Raw genomic sequence first — 16,684 nt, forward strand, 5'->3', positions numbered from 1 at the left:
GCAGCAAGCTCTAGCAAGCTCTACAAGCTTTAGAGGCCGGAGGAAGAACGAGGCCAGCTCCTTAGTTGGGAAGGAAGTGAGCAATGGCCTGTGCGGAGGAGGCTGAAGTCCTCAGCTTACATGATTATGCACAAGAGCTGGATGGGCCGGTAGTCAGTGCATGGTGGGCAGACCGTGCCTGCGGCCCACCGAGGAGACCACGTTGCTGGTGCAAAGAGTCAGGCTGCTGAGCCCTGCCACAATGGAAATGGGACTTGGGGGTCTCAAGCCCATCTTGGGCTGGTTAAGTTCCATGGTCCTGTGAAAGCATCTGAATTATTCTTGAAAAACCCAGGGGTGTCCTGACCTCTTGCTACATGGCAGCGCTGTCCCTCCTGGGCACCACGCTCATGCAAGCAGAGCCTCCTGCTAGAAAGAAGTTGTGTTGTGGGGTCAAGCACTCAGCTACATGAACAGCAAGTAAGCGGGGCAGGATTGAGTTACTGCTGACCTTGGCTTGCCTTCCCAGAGTGGGATTGGTGAGCTTTTAATGTTCTTGTCAGATTTTAAACCTTATTAGATGAAACAGGTAGCCATTATTAAACTCTGAAAAGCCTCTGATCCCAGCCAGGCGAGATGGTATTCAGAGACAGTTCTTAGGGATAAAGGTCAATCGACAAAAGCATATTTTGCAGGTTTAAACTGAGTATTTCTGACAACTAATTAAACCTTTATCTGCCTGGATATATGGCATGAGCCCACACTGAAAAATAACTATGTGGAAAATATTAAAAAATGACTTATTAAAACAAATGTCCAAAAGATTGCATGGCAATCTCCAATTAAATAATTCCACCTGAGCATCCCGTCCGCGTTACCACGTGCGGGATATACCCATGGGCTTCCAGCTTTGTTAAATGTGAACCATGTGGACAGCATTAGAAGAGGGAAGTGCAAGAAGAGGTGAGCCCAGGGGAAGGGAGGAGAACCACCAGCGCCTGCTGGGAAAGGGCAAAGCCAGAGAGAAAGGCGAGGAGAGGACCTGGGGCAGTTCTGCAGCTGAGCGGCTGTGCGGGTAGGGAGAGTTTAGCAGCTGGAAGGAAAGTCTGCGCTTCGTCCCTGGAGGAGACGCTTCAAAAGCAGGTCTTTTCCACCGAACGTAGCAGTGATCTTTGCTCCACTGCTCAGCGAGGGCTAGGGGTATTTGCAGCCTGAGGCTGCAGAGCAAAGCTGGCTTTGAGTTATGGGGTCAGGCCTTTCGAACAGGAAAAAATATTTACGCTCACATCACTCAAAAGCAACTCAACAGATTTGTGCTCCAGCTTCTCGCCATCTCCTTAAGCCCCTCGTTGTGCCAAAAGAGAGCACGAGGAATTCCTGCCCTGAAGGAAGCTCGGTCATCGAGTTACACGCTTCTGACAAGTGCTTCGGGCTCCCCGCTCGCTCGAGTGCAGGACGACAAAGTGCACCGGAGTGGGAGAGCCGGAGAGAGGGACAGCTCAGAGAAACAGCTGCTGGAGGGAAGTTGGCGACTGGAGAGGGCCTGGGAAGAGCGTGGCGATAGCAAAGGAGAACTTGGGTGCCCTGCCACGCACCCGTGCCGCTGTGGCAATCCTACGGAGTGAGGTCAGGCCCAGGCCCGCTGCTCTGCAGGCCTCAAGTTGCCAAAGATCATCAGCGCTTGGGATAGTTACACTACTGTCCCGTGCCACGTGCACACGTTCTCCCACACCATTACCACATGGCCCCATGCTCGCACAAGTCAGACCGCTGTCACGTCCCAGTTCAGCGCTTGGTTGAAAGGAGAAAAAGGTGCGGGTGTTTATGAGACACTTTTAAGGCTTTTGCTCCAGGCCCTTGTTAATCACAATTTCACAAGGCTGGTGCTGCGGTGGCACATGCAACGCAAATTCACCAGCGCTGGAGGCATCCAGCACCGTCCCTCAGCCTGGCCGAGGCTCCTGCACTGGGGGTGTCCTGAAACACCACGGGGTAGCACCCCTCACCACCGGTGAGGTCCTGGTCCAGTGAACTCACTGGGAGCTTTGGCACTGACTGCACCAGAGCTAGACGCGGGTCACTGTGCAAGGTTGAAGTCAGGCAGGGCAGGGCAGGGCAGGGCAGCACCTTGGAGACTAACAGGTTCAGGGAGGCGCAACCCAGCTCTGCATCTGATCCACGTCAGTTCACTCTGCGCGTGCGACGAGGCAGGGTGCTGCCACGAAAGCTATGCCCCTCTGAGCCCTCTGCGTCGGAGATGCCACGCTGCCCTGCCTCCTGCCTTCCCTGGCACCCGCGCCTCGGCTCCCCAGCGAAAGACTGGGAGGGCATCCAAAGATGCGGGTGGAAAGCAGGTGCTGCACCAAGGGGGCTTGCGAGAAGCATTTCACTGATCTCTCTCCAAACGAGGGCTGGGGCCAGAGCGAGGCTGCTTGTGTCGAGAGATGGCTTCCAGTTGCCGCGCTTGCCGCGCACCTCATTCCTTGGCACAGAAGGTGCCTTAAATCTTATCGGCGATGGTTCCCCGCTCTGGAAAGCCGGGTCTGTAAAATTCCTTAGCATCGGATGGCTGCATCCCAAGGACAGGCTCGCTAGGAGGTGCGGGCTGCTGGCAGCTCAGCGGCCCAGAGGAGCCATTGTCCGTGTTTAGGCCCTGGGCCAGCTCCACTTGATTTCATCCAGCAGAAGTAAAACTGTTTTATTTATTCTGATGGTCTAACTGTGAGGGAGGAATGCTCGTTAGCTGCCCACAAGGGCCACGGCCCTGCTCCAGACAGCTCCGTGCCCGTGCACTGTGCGCCCTCTCTCACGTGCCATCATTAAAAGGGAATTAGAGCAGTAATAAAAGGAAACGATCCCCCGGGAAGGAAATCATGGCCTTTGTCGATGAAGAGCTCCGGGTTTCTGCAGGTTTGCCCTGGCTTCTGTGCACCGCTGCCTCCCAGCAAGCCTCTACCTGCTGGATGAAGCAGTTGATCTGTGGCTCGAGCTTGTGGGCTGGATACTACCCGCCTCTCACTTTGGCAGCACCATGAGGCTTGCGTTTGGGAGATGTCCAGACAGCCCGCCGCACTGTGGGCTACACCCAGCCCGGCATGACCCTGCCCCAAAAAGCTCGCTGCCCGACTCCAGCAAGATGAAGTCAGCATGAGGATGAATCGATGGGAGGTTGCGGGCAACCGACAGGGCTCCGGGTCATCTGAAGGTTTCTTCCATGCACATTGCTTGGGCAGATCTGTATGTGCACCCAATGCCTCCCTGGTGCTCATTTCCTCACCTGGGTTAAAACCACCACACCTGAGTTAAGAGCTAACAACAGTCTGCGAAAGGGAGGAGAGAGATTACCAGGAAGGGCCAGCAGACAGCAATGCTGCAGAAGGATCGCTTGATGGATGGAGCACCAAAACCCATTAAAAAGCAGAGAGGGTCATTAATATCCAGAGTGAAGAGAGATTAGCAGGAAGCAGGTAGATTATAATGAGTCCTGAAGTCACTTAACTCCCTCAGCGCTGCCTGAGTAGAAATGCTGCAGCTGGTTTTGAAGTTTGGGTGCAGCAGGGATCCAAGGGACTGCGCCCCCCAGATCTGCCCCGGACATGCCCAGCAGCTGCCTGCAGGGCTGGGTAAAGGGAGAGGAAGGTCCCTGGAACTGGCAGGAGTTTTCAAGAGCAAAATACAAGCAGTGCCAGCTGGTTGCAAAAATTTTCCGTTCATCAAAAGAGGGAGAGGTGGACTGTCTGGAACAGGCACAGTTTCTCCTATGTTGAAAGCCAGCACAGGGCTCCAGCCGGGGCCTTTCCCATGTCATCTGCATGGCAGTGACTTACCTGCTGCGCCAGCTCTTGGGGTCAGTGCCACTACCTGATTTTCCAGGCGCTTGCAGCGTTGCATGCTCCGGGCCTGTCACCTGTGCCTCCTTGACAGCGGTGCACACAGCGCCCGGCGGGGGGGCCAGACGAGCAGGGGAGCAAAAGGCAGAATGAGCCCGAGGAAAGAAAAAATCTCACCACTGACTGGCCATACCTGACTCCCAGTGATGGCACCGCCGCCTCTCCAGCTGGAGCATCACCAGCACCTGACGAGGTGGGCGCATGGTTGTGGGGGGCACAGGGTGGCAAGAGTGATGCTGGGGAGATGGAGCCATAAGCAGGGAGGGGAACGTGGGAGGGGAAAACGTTTGTTTTTTTTTCACAAGGGATTCACAACATTCCTCAGAAAATTCAATTTTGCCGTCCTGTTCTTGTTTGCTAACCAGAACCAATTTAATTTTAAATCTACACGCAGAGCCAACAGGGGGAAAATATTTTGCAATGGCTCTTAGCTCCCAGTTGGAAGACCGAATGCAACTTAACTAGTTCAGCTCCTGCAGTAGTAAACAGCCCAGCTAGGCCAGAGCCGCTCCCCGGGTCCATCCTCTCCCAGGTGGGGGACCCGGCCACGGCTGTGCTTGGGCAGGATTTGCAATGCTTCACACCGTCATGGGAACGGTGCTTCTGGCATAACGTGACAAATGAGGGCTGACTCGTCTGCAGAGGGCGTGAAAGGAGGGCGCAGGAGAGCCATGTGCTGCGTGCATGGAGAAGACCGCTCCTTCCCACGCTTAACTGAGAGCAGAAAGTTCCCGTTCCTCGCCTGCTACCAGGACCATTTCTCCCATCAGCATGTGTGAGCCCTCTGTGGTTTTACGCCTCGTTGTGACAGTTTGGCAAGCACGTGGATAAAATCAAGTGCTTTCCAAGGGAAACGTTATCACACTCATGTAGGGCCTGGCTCGTCGGAGAGTGTCAATGGCTCCAGACACCCATGGGCTCTGCTTACCGGCTGCACGGGTGGGATCAAAGCCACAAAAGGCAACACGCCATCTGAGCCCCTTCGACGTCGATCGAGGCCGTCAGCTGCAAGGGCGTTTGTATTTGGGACAACTGTCCTAGCAGTCATTCTCACTGCTCCTCGTAGCGGCAGCCAGAGCTCCCATGGCGATGCTGCCCTCTCTCCAGAGCACCCCTGCTGCAAGAGGCTGGGGGTCCCCCAAAACAAGACGTGGGTCCAATGTTAAAAAAAGAAGAAATAAAGCCACTGCACATAGCGTGGCCCAGCTCTGGAGCAGCATACAACCCTTTCCAGGTATCGCACAAGCAGCCAGAGCTGTCGAGCACACTTGCACAACCAGAAACTGCCATGCACACATGGGATCCCGTTCTCTCGGCAGAAGGCATGGTCACGGTCGAAAACGTGGTGCTTTTGGCCAATGATGCTGCGCACACCCACGGGACGAAGGTCAGGATCCCATCACAGCTCTGGCTCTTTGTTTCCCATGCTGCCCGGACGGTGCTCTGTGCTGCACAGGAGAGGATGCAGTCGCCCCCCCAGAGACCTTCTCGCCGGGGCAGAGGGACACCCCAGCCCACCCCACGCAGTCCACCTCGTGCACAGCACCAGGGCCAAGGCGACGCTCTTCTGGCCACGCCGGCGTCTCTGAGCACGTGGAAAGGTCCCGTCTCTTCTCAGGTGTCGCTGTCTGGCGAGTCTGCAGCTGGCCGGGAGTAGGCGAACACTGAGAAAACCGGCGCTCCCACAAGTGTTTTGGACTACGCACTATTTTGGATCCTAAGTCCGTATCTTCTGTCTATCTGTACAAACCTGGTCGTAAAACTACTGGCATTTTGCTTTAATTGCATAAACCATTGTTTATTCTTGGCCTAGCTTCACCTGCAGACCTTCGGAGGAACAAGAGCTCCACCAGTTCACATTTGGAAACAATAACGAAAGGAGAAAACCGGGCAAATGATCGCGCGAGCCAGGTCACACATTCCCATTTTATTAGACTCCAAAACCTCCCGAAAGCATTTCCCTGAATCTGCGTGTACTCGCTCAGTGCAAATGTTTTCTGAAGGACATCCTGCTTTGCAGAGCGGAGGGGCTCGTTCTGCCGCAAGGGTTACATCATAAATTACCCGTTACAAGATCAGCATGTTTTGTTCTCGCTCCCTACAGCGCATTAACTCCCAGCCCTCGTCTGTCTGCTCCTCCCGGCGAGCCAAGCACACAACCTCCACCGTCCCTTTCAGCAAGCTCCCCAGTGCAGGGCTGGAAAGCCAGCCTTCCCCGAGTCCATCATGCTTCTCTTACCACACGCCTCTTCGCTACCCACCCCCTCTGCTAATAATTAACTCTGCTGAGTATTAGCAAAGGCTGCTTAGATGCAAGTCTCCCCCCAGTAAAGCTGCCCTATGCTCTCCCGGCACCCGCAGCACTACTCGAAGGGGACTGCTGCATTTGCCCCAAAACAGGCGTGCGGGGAAGGAGCCCGCACAGGTACGAGACCGTGAGTCCAAGCGGATCGACGCTGGCTGCTGATGCTCTGCCAGCTTCATCATACGTAACTGTTTAGCAACAGAGCTCATGAAAAAACAGCCCCTGAGTGTTGGCTTTTGCCTTGAATTTCAAAGAATTCAAGTACTGGGCACATGGGATATTTTTAAAGAGCCAATACAAATGTGGGTTTGGATCTGCATTGGCACGATAGCAAGAGGCCGGACAGGGTGCGATTACAGAAGCCCCCCCAAACCTGAAGATAGCCCATAAGGCCCAGCCTGCTAATCAAAAACTTTGTGCCAGCTGGGATCGAGCGGCTGCTCCCGCTGGGGGAGGCTTCCAGTCCAATCCTGTTGTTAAAGGGAATCCTGTTCATGCCCCTTGGTAAAATACCCGTGCATTACTTGTGCTGGGACTTTGGTGGGATTGTAAGGTGCATGTACTTTGATAGAGTTCACCAGCTTGCATACACCCTCGTTAATTAAAAATCAACGAGGAAGGGTTGGCTCTTCATTTCAGAATATGATGGTTGAACTGCAAAGTCCATTATCACAACGACAGCACAGGCCAGGTTCAGGCCGGGGGTAGGTCTGTGTGGTTGTGCCAGATTTGCCCACACGTCTGCAAGTTATTTTTTAACTCACTGGTTAGTGGCATAGCGTAGCAATGGCTTCACAACCCCACAGACTCTAGCAGCAGGAGTGCCGGGAGGTTTAGGGTGGGAGAGACCAGCTGAGGCCTGTTCAGTGCCTTTCATCTGTGTGTAGCTCCTTTCAGCCGAGGTGCCTGTATCAACTAGATCATTTGTTTGCAATTTCTTAGTTGGTCTAATAAAGGGTATCTTCTCTGAACCAAGAGTTGTAGAGTTTTGCATTTCTCTTTGCATCAGCTTTGGCACTCAGGAAGAGCAGACACACACCAAGCAAAGAACCAGAGCATGGGGAGATGGACAGGACTAAGGTGGCCGAGGTCCTTTTGGCACGTGCAAAAAACCAGCCAGTTGTTCTATGGCTACAGCCACATACATCACGGGATGCCCAGCAAAGGGACAAGCTGGGCCCTATGTGGCCAGGGAAAGTCCCAGGCAGAGCGGTGCTGCTGGCCAGAAACACTGCGCATTACTCACCGCTAAGGAAGATTTTCCACTTTGCATTTAAAACAGGCCTGACTCCCCAGCTGCTGTGAGAACATGCTCTGCATCCACGCCAGCAAGGGCATCCATCAGTGCAGCTGATGCTCAGGTCAAGCCCAGGATTTCCGCTGGGTCCAACAGTGGTGCTCAGACGCCGCAGTGAAAAGCTGCCTCAACACCCCCAGGGCTACTCCAAGCAGCGCCGGTCCTGCCCCGAGTCGGACCGGAGGAAGCAGCCCGGCAAAAGCAGCGTCACCTCCCATCTGGACAGGGACTGACCAGAGATTATACTGGGACAGCCTGATGCTGCACCAGGAGGGAAAGCAGTGCAACAGCTGCATGTCGACGAGCCTCCTGCCAAGGAGAGTGCTCTGGTGTTGCACTAATGAGCTTGAAGATGTAAGTGCTAGAGCACTCCCAGCTAGCTGGCCCCACAGCTAACGTGGCCAAAGCAGTTATTTAAACGAGTCCTTGTTTTCAGCCAAGATCCCGGAAACTTTCAAGCTTGTTTGCCTCTGGGGCAGTCCTCTCCCAAAAGGGAGCTCTGGGGGTGTCGGGGGAAGATTCAGGTGCCCTCCAGGGCAAGCGTGGTCCCATTTTATTATCAATTAAAACCTGGGAACACGTGCCATATTCTGACGTAGGTCCCAAATGCACCCTCGGCTCCAGGGGAGGACAGAGAGACACGAACTTTCAACAGACGTTAATAGGACCCTTCACAGACATTAATGGGTTTCTTCCCATGATTTCCCCTTTGGGATCGGAGGCCAGAGAGGGCAAGTGTCACATGTGGAGCCTGTTAATGGAGTTGAGCCCCGGGCAGATGTCTAATGACCGCCCTTCCTCGCATGCTGATGTTTCATAGGCCCGTGGAGTTTACAGCTGGAAGGGAACACGGGATCGTCCAGTCTCGTCTCCTCTGCACCACGGGCCGGAGCCTCCCCTGTCATCTCAGCACCGCGTGCAATGACAGAGCTGGTGAAAGCGGTGGGGGCCAACCTTTTTTGGCAGAGAGGCTGCAAATTAGCCCTGCAGCCCCCTGAGTGCCACTCCGATCCCCGTCTGCTGCTCTGCTTTCCACTCCCCTCACAAGTGCCCCTGTTATGGGGACGGGGTCGCCTCGAGAGATGAGCAGACATCTCCCTGTTCCTATCCTGGGGCGGTTCATACGTTCCCCACATTTCCCTTCAAGAGAAAGGCCTCAGCGCAAAGACACTTGCTTGAGGTTCTGCGGGTCCGAGCCTGCGCGTGGCCCACCGAGGGGCATTGCGACCGTGACAGACGCTGACGTCCGCTCCGCAGGAGGCAGCGTGGACACGCACCTTCAAGGCACGGCCTCTGATGGAGGGAGCCCTAAAGCTTCTGCACATATCTTACTCGGTTAGTCTGTAAGGTGCATACCTACCCAGTCTTCTGCCTGACCCCAGGCTAACACAGTGAACTACCGCCCGATACACCCCACACCCCGAGGAACGTGGCTTGGCAGTTACAGAGGGCAGTGTCCCGAGCGTGTCCCGAGCTAGCTGGGACGTAGCATCAGAGTCCTAGGCCCTGGAGCGCAGGTCACATCCAGTCCAACCCCCCTGCCCAAGGCAGGATCAGCCCTGTCCAACTGCACTGACCAGCCATCGTCTAAACTCTTTGTACAACTACTGTCAGCTCTGACACGACACAAGGCTTCACACCCAAACCTGCCCCAGGGAAAGCAGGGGGAGCAGGCAGCCAATGTCCTGCTTCAATAAAAGGTTGTTAATACACGGTCAAGAGACCCCCACTACAGAGGAGGGCAACCCCCACAGTCCATACCAATCTAAGCAATGGGGTAAATACCTTCCTGACCCCAAATGTGGCACTGGGCTGAGCCTGAGTCTGGGGCGAGACCCTCCCGCCGGGACCCTGTGGGGTCCGTGCCAGCAGGAGCATTGGCGCAGCCCAGCCCCAGCCCCAGCCCCAGCCCCGGCTGCAGCAGCACCAGCACCTCGGGGCAGGATTAAAACCCCTGAGATGGGGCAGGCAGCAGGGGGCCAGCAACCGGCCGCAGTTACTACCAGGGCTCCCGTATGGGCTGCGTGCTCCCCCGAGAGAAGCCAGCAAGTGCTGGGCAGCGTGCGGCTTCCGGCTGCTCCGCAGGCACAGGATGACCCACCGGCACGCCCCGCTGGCAGCGCTCCCGCCTGGTCTCTGCATGCACAAGCGGAGCTGTTTTGGGGACACAGGCCCAGCAGCCCTTCTCCCCCACACGGGTGCATCTACACGAGACGCTAACTGCGCGGTAGCCTAATAACACGGTGCAGTAGCGTGCTGGCAAAACCCATGCTAACACGCTGCTGTGCCGTGGTGTTGGGCTCCTGCACAGCTAGCGTCAGAAAAAACCTGTGCCCTGCCACTACTGTGCAGTAGCATGAGTTACAGCACATTGATTTAGTACTTCGTTACCCAAGTACTAAACGCAATGCCCAGTAACTACGGAGCATTTATGAATGTGTAGATGCACCCACTGCAGCCCAGCAGGCATCTGCTCCCACAATGGCCAGAGATCCCAGCAATCTCAGCTCCTGCCCAGATGGAGAAAGGGCAATGGGATTTATTCTCCAGAAACAAACTTCCCTGACTTGATGCTTTAAAATAAAACAAGAAAAGAGATCACCGCGTTCCAGGCACCCGGGATCAACGGGCCCGAAGCTAGGTGGATGCCTTTGTTCTGCGCCGGCTTTACAGCTGACACTGCATGTGCAGGAGACAGCCCCGGGCCGCGTCTCCGAGTCCCTGGCAGAGGAGAAGTCTTCAGGGGAGCCTGGCTGGTGCTGGCCGGGCTCGCCGGCGCGCGGGACTCTGCTGCAGCCCAAGCTGCCTTGGCGGCCCACCGAGCTCCCGTCCCTTGCTCCCTCTCCAGGTCTCGCTGGACACGAGTGTGTCCATGTTTTGCAACTGCCCAGCAAGAGAGTTAATGCTGTGCTCATTTAATCGCAGAAGAGGAGGGCCCGGGGCCCTTCTCCACGGCCCCTCCTTCAAGCGTTCACTGCCCTTTACCACTTGGGAGACCGTGTTTTGTTTGGATGGACTGGAGGTTTGCTCAAATGAAAGCAGCTGATGAAGTTCTCTGTTGGTTTAAAAACCTGACATTTGCCCTGAAATCCCATGTGCCGAGAGGGGCTACCACCCTCCCTGCGGCGTAGGGCTAACCCCAGGCTCGCCTTTACCGGAGGAAGTGGAGAAAGAGCCATCAACTCAGCTCCCGCATTATTCTTTTGAGCAGAGGAAGCTCAGCCGAGCTGAGACCCACCCCCGACACCGTGCGCAGGAGAAGCTCGTGGCAGCTTCCCTGTGCCTGCGACGGCTGATGGGCTGGGCTGGGCCAGGCTGGCCCATCCTCAGTCTCGCCTCCCAAACGCTGGGCGGGAGCCTGGCAGGCAGCACCCAAAGGGGTCAGCAGCGGCTTCAGTCCGACAGACCCATTGCACTCCCTCCGAAGAGCCCCCTGGTCACCAGAGGTCCCCGACGTCCTGCGGCGGATTGAAAGCACAAGCAGAAGACGTGGGCACTGCTGGCCATGAACCAAGCCCGGACCCTCAGAGGTTGCTTGCTGCTGTGAGGAGGGAGATGCCCGTGCGGAGTCCCAGACAAAGGGGCTGGCCCTGGAGAGGGACCCCCGGACTGCCCCGTCCCAGGGTGAAACCTCCTGCTGCCCCAGGAAGGAGCTTGCGGGAGACCAACACTGCAGCCAGAGCTCAGAGACAAAGCACCCTGGCCTGGCTGGAGAGCGCGACAGGGAGCCAGGACCCCCACGCCTGCGGGGAGCAGGGCGATGCCGTGCGGCACGGCTCGGGGAGCTGAGGGTGAGCCTGGGGCCATGCAGCGCCAGGCCTGGGGCTCGGGGAAGCGCGCCTGCACCCAGGGGCCCGGAGCTTGCCCCGGTGTGCCCCGGGGGGTGTTTCGCCCCAGGCCTCTTGGAAGTCGAACAGCTCCAGCTTTACACCGGCTGCAGTGCAGAGCGCCGTCGACCGAGCTGGCCGAGCAGCTCTCGGCATTTAAGGCCGCAGCTAAACTCATTACAAACGGCCTGGCGCTGGGCAGCTGAAGGATGGGCTGTGCCACCTGCTCCTTTCAACGGACCTTTTGCTTTTGCTTCACAACATACACGTCTGTCCTCGCGGATGAAGCACAACCTTGAGAGCAGGAGCAGAGTATGACCGAGGCAGCCGTGTTTGGCTGCCTCTGCACGCTGCCTGCAGCCACAGCTACGAAGATAAAGAGCCCCGCTTCCTTCAGTGGGCTTCATGCACCATAGCACAGACAAGGCGAATGAATTGTTAACAGTGTAACATTTTTTACCACTGACTATTTCAGCAAAAACATCCAGCAGATCCCAGATCCCAAGCGGCCGCCTCTGTCCCGCACGCATTAAACACTTCAGTGTCTATGGCCTGGTTGTTCGATGTCAATAAAAAAATTAAATCAGTGTCACTGAAAACCAAAAACGCAGCGGAAGGGTAAGATAGAGTGAATTTAATTTCAAAGGCAAGCACAGATGCTATTGTGTGCCTGTATTGCTCGGCTTCTCATTTCATTCTCAGACCACTATTTCTAATTTAAAACGAGCTGCTATGGAAAATTCGCCGCACCAGAACATTGCCAAGTCCAGGGACATCGCTTTGCTTAAGCCCCAGCCCAGCACCGAACTGATCTGGGGGGAAAGACAGGCTGTCAGGTTCTCCTAATGATTTAAACGGACACCATTCATCGCACATCGCACCCGTGCCTGAAAACTATCTTCCCGTCGCAGCACAAGACACCTGAGGTTCCCTTAGCTGAGATTTGAGGAAACATCTTTTTGCCCGTCTTTCACAGTTGTGCTTCTGAAGAGAGTCAGGCCTTGCTTAGACACGTCTAATCAATCTGCCTCTGGTGGAAGGCAAGCCACGCAATGTCGTCATGCTGAACCCAACAGCTTAGGTTTGCCCAAAGCATCTTTCCCAGAGGGGCATCCAGCTTGGACGGGAAGACACAAAGAGAAGGCGAGTCCTAGGAAAGCAGAGCTGGAAAGGACCTAACAAGGCCATCTAGTTCTGCCCCTGCTCAAGGCAGGATTATCTCTGACTAAACCATCAGACAAGTATCTGCCCTAGATAATTATACCTTAATTAACCAAACTTGTCATCTCATCAAGAAACAAACTCAAGCTTGTTTAACAAGATGAGTTCTCCATTAAGCCATGTAGATTAACATTAGTTATACTCCAGTCTTTTAATAATTCATCACTGCTCTTCCATTGTGAAGCTCATGTCCAATGTCAGGCTAATTAGCGATATCTGGCAAGGTCATTCCACTAGCCCTTCTGAAACCCTGGCACAATACTCACTTTCTTCTGGTCTTTCCCAGTATTGCAGGACTTAGGAATTACCACCAGGGAGCCAAGGATCTCCTTGGCCAGCTCTTCTAGGACTCATGGGTGCAAGGAACCCGGGGCTTCTGGCAGTTCTGTGGCAAAGGGCAGCAGTATAAAACCACTAAGATAAGACTGTTTATTCGTAGGAGAGGCTGTTTAACATCCCCCTTAGTTACAAATGGGCTGAGGACGCATTCGTCACCCTCCTGCCATACATCATCCTGCGTCTTTCCAAACACAGAGCAGACCTACTTAGCGAACACTTCTGCCTTCCTGTATCATTATAAACAATGTGACCGTCCCCATCTGGTAATGAGCCGCGCTACGGTTTAATGTTTCTTTTGTACCCAGTAGACTTACACGCCTCGCTGCCCTCACCTCCAGCCCCTCTGCCTGGACGTACTTAGCTTTCAGGATCTCTCTGTGCTTCATAACTCCTCATCTAGGCTCTGAGTGCACAGGACAGAGGGGATTCCTGGGTCTTCAACTCCCATTCCCTGCTGCTGCAGTCTCACGCCCCTCCTCAGAGCTGTGCCTCAGGAGTGAAAATGAGGAGCTGGCATTTTCTGTGGGGTGCCTTGAGTCTAACAAGGCCGAGAGCCATGGTGCTAGCATGCCGATCCCTATGCACTCCTGGGATGCCAAGTTATTGGTAACTCTTAAACAGGTAAGGGCATCTTTAGCAACACTCATGTGCCACCTCTCACCTCTCCTACTCGCTCTACACCCCCTGGGCAAGTTGCAACCAGGGATTTGAATCACCCCAGCAGGTTTCAATAATGCCAGCTCTGGACAAATCTCTCCCATCGTGGAGAATCTCCTGCTTGCTACCCTGACAGGTATAGAAACAAAGAGCACCGGCTCTTCCCATCCTTGGCTACTTCAGGAAGTGATCCTCCCTCCGAGCCTGTCCCACAGCTGCCAGGGGCCATTGCTCACCCAACGCCTTCCTGGATGCTCTGGCAGGTCTGTGGTCAAGCAGCACTGGACAGGCTCCTCTCGTACAGCAAAACCCAAACCCTCAGCTTCACACCAGTCGACCAGCCAGGAGGATCTCAGGGATTGCAGGTACTTTCCTTCTTGGCTACTTTCCACTAACCTTGAAGTCTTTAATACTCAGTGTGGTTTCGCTGCATTTTTGGTCCTTGCCAAGGGATTTCAGGACCCAACAGTTTGCACGGATGCCGCGTGCCTGCGCTGCAGGGACAGCGCGCTGCCCTGCAGGGACAGCGCGCTGCCCTGCTGTCCTTGCTCAAGCCTTGGGGCAGTGGAAGATGACTGCTTGCCTTCTTAGGTTAGCCGGTGGCTCTTCACAGCTGTTTGCTTTACATCACAAGGACACCCATCAAATATGCCCCCGAACCCTCCTGCTCCGTGAAAAATGAACTTCCGCCAGAGACCTACTATGCTAAGTAAACAAGCCCTCTGAAAAAGGAAGAAGTTGGCTTACAAAGGCAGAGTTAAGGACCGCGGGTCAAGGGTCCTTTTTTAACGTAAACGGACAAATTGCCTGTCTGACCACTACCTGACATGGACTTTCCCCCAGCTAGGAACGGTCAAAAAAGGAAAAGATATGGGGAAAACCCAGCTTTCTGCTCTCCTACAGGCAGGAGACAGAAAACATTAGCAAACGGGGAAACTAGTAATTTTTCTGATCTTTCCACCAGAAAACCATGACTGCCTGATGACTGAGGACTTTCCCCCCAAAACGCTCATCGGGACAACTCCAGTGTTGTGGCCAGCGCTCACACCCAGCTACGTGGCTTGTGCAGGGACAAGGTCGCGTTTCCCCGTCTGTGTGAGTCTTGCACAGCACGACAACAGAGAAAGCAAGTGTTGAGAGGGGTTGATGGATCCGAAGTCAGGAAGGGACCATCGAGGCTTGATCTCCCACATGACCAGAGCGAGGGGGTTTCTCCCCGCCATGCTGCCTCGAGCCCTAAAGGCTGATTCGGGTCATGGGATAAGAGTCTGTAGGCTTTCTTTAACCATGCTTAACACAATCCAGCCGGTGGGTTTGGTGATTTCTTGTGCTACAATTTCCAGTTGGTTTTAAAGCGCTGGGGGAAAACCGTGCGACTATAAATTGCGACAGAGCTGAGGGGCTTGTGGGGTGCAGAATCTGCTCTCCCAGCCCGGGCTGCTTTGGACCAGGCTTCGCAGCCAGGCTGCCCTCTGGGCAAGGGGCTCCCTGCTAACGAGCGCCGCTAGAGTCAGACGAGGCCGCCGAGTAGACTTTTCTGGGATCCAACAGCCCTCCACGCTGCGTTCCAGCTGGATTGCAACCCATGTCTGCCTTTGCAGCGGCTGTCCTGTGCCACTCAGACACCCCGAGGGTCAGTCTCTAGGGGTGCGGCTGTACTGAGGAACCCACCATAGGGGCCTGGTTGCTGAGCCCGCGACCCCAGGGCAGAGCACTGGAGCTTCCCTAGGGCCATGCAATAAGAAGGGCCTACTCCCACCACGTACATCTTCTAGAAAGACCCAGCAAAGCCCATGAGACACAACGAGGGGATTTTAATACCACAGAACCTGGCAGGGGTTTTTAACTGAGGCAGGAGGCAGGGAGACTGTAGCAGGCCGCGCATTGCTTCATGGTGGTATGGAATAGCACTGACTTGCATTTCTTGACCCAAATTTGGGTCAGAGAAGACGCAATAGAAATGGCCAGGCCAGAGGATGTCCCAGGCTGTGAGCCGTTTTAGATAACTGAAGAAAGATGGACGGGGAAAAAACTAGGATAATGGCTGCAAAATCACCTCAAACACATTTAGTGATCTGATGCTAGAAAGGGCTAAATTTAGACAAGACAGAGCATATATAAGGGAGATAAGAATAGGCATATGAATATTAATTAGAGTAACACCTATTAGAAATACCTTTATCATTTTTACCTTATTTAGTAAGCTTTTTACTTTTTTTGGTTTAGCCAAGCCATTGGGTATAAAACTGGGTTATCTTGGGATCGTTGCTCTTTAGCCTTGAACTACAGTTCTTGCTGAACAGCCCATCTGCAGATGAACGAAGATAAAGAGCTCTTTATTACTGAATTTGAAACCTGAGTAAGAAGTCCTCTTCCCAACGGGCTGGCCACCTCTTAGAAGCTTTTAAAACTTTAGGTCTTAGAAATGTTAAGATTAATTTGCTTTCAAATACCAGTAAGGATGCTGTGCATTTAGAATTAGATGAACATGCATGCTATAAGATGTTAAGCATTTGCTTGGCATGTCTTATTTCAATACTTAGTCATTTATACAATTCCTGTATTTCATTCATAATGATATTTGCTATTAACCGTTATTACGTTTATGTTTATGAGTGTTTCATTTTGGCAGGGCTGGCTCTTCAAACCTTCCCTGGTTGCCAGACTACATCTGCGGGTCAACAGTTGGTGTCTTAGAGGATAATTGGCTCAGTTAGTGCCTGATGAAGCAGGCTGTGGCATACAAAAGCTCCTGCCCCTCTGAACGAGTCAGTCTCTAAGGTGCCTCTCTGCCCTGCCTTCTCTCACTGACTTCAGACGAACACAGTGCAACACTTCTGAACTTCAGCTCAGCAAGCAACTGGATGTCAAGTAACTGGTGCCTGGAGTAAAACCCTGTAAGTGCATTTTGAGGGCCAGAGCGTGGATTGGGACGATTCTGCCTTTTGGAAAGGATGAAGTCTTCCTCCCCCCAGCACCAGGCCGAGGCTGAGCTCAAGGCCAAAGGCATCACTTTCCCCCCTCCCGCAGACCCTCAGTCCGGCCGATGGCGGCTCAGCCTTGTGCAGCTCTGCCCTGTGCAAGCGTCGCCTCGACGGCTGCATTTACACAGACCCAAGATCTGCAGCCAGCCCCTTTCCCTGCGCCGTGCACCAGCACGGTCTGCATG

General features: G+C 54.3%; 1 protein-coding gene across 12 annotated transcripts in view; it reads right to left on the bottom strand.

The window, feature by feature from the left end:
* Positions 1 to 16,684, bottom strand: part of HPSE2 (heparanase 2 (inactive)) — a 138,955-nt gene that overhangs the window by 54,984 nt on the left and 67,287 nt on the right. The window lies entirely within an intron of this gene.

This window comes from Crocodylus siamensis, chromosome 7 (genome assembly GCF_052110815.1).
Source record: "Crocodylus siamensis isolate JL-2025a chromosome 7, ASM5211081v1, whole genome shotgun sequence".
Lineage (NCBI taxonomy): Eukaryota > Metazoa > Chordata > Crocodylia > Crocodylidae > Crocodylus > Crocodylus siamensis.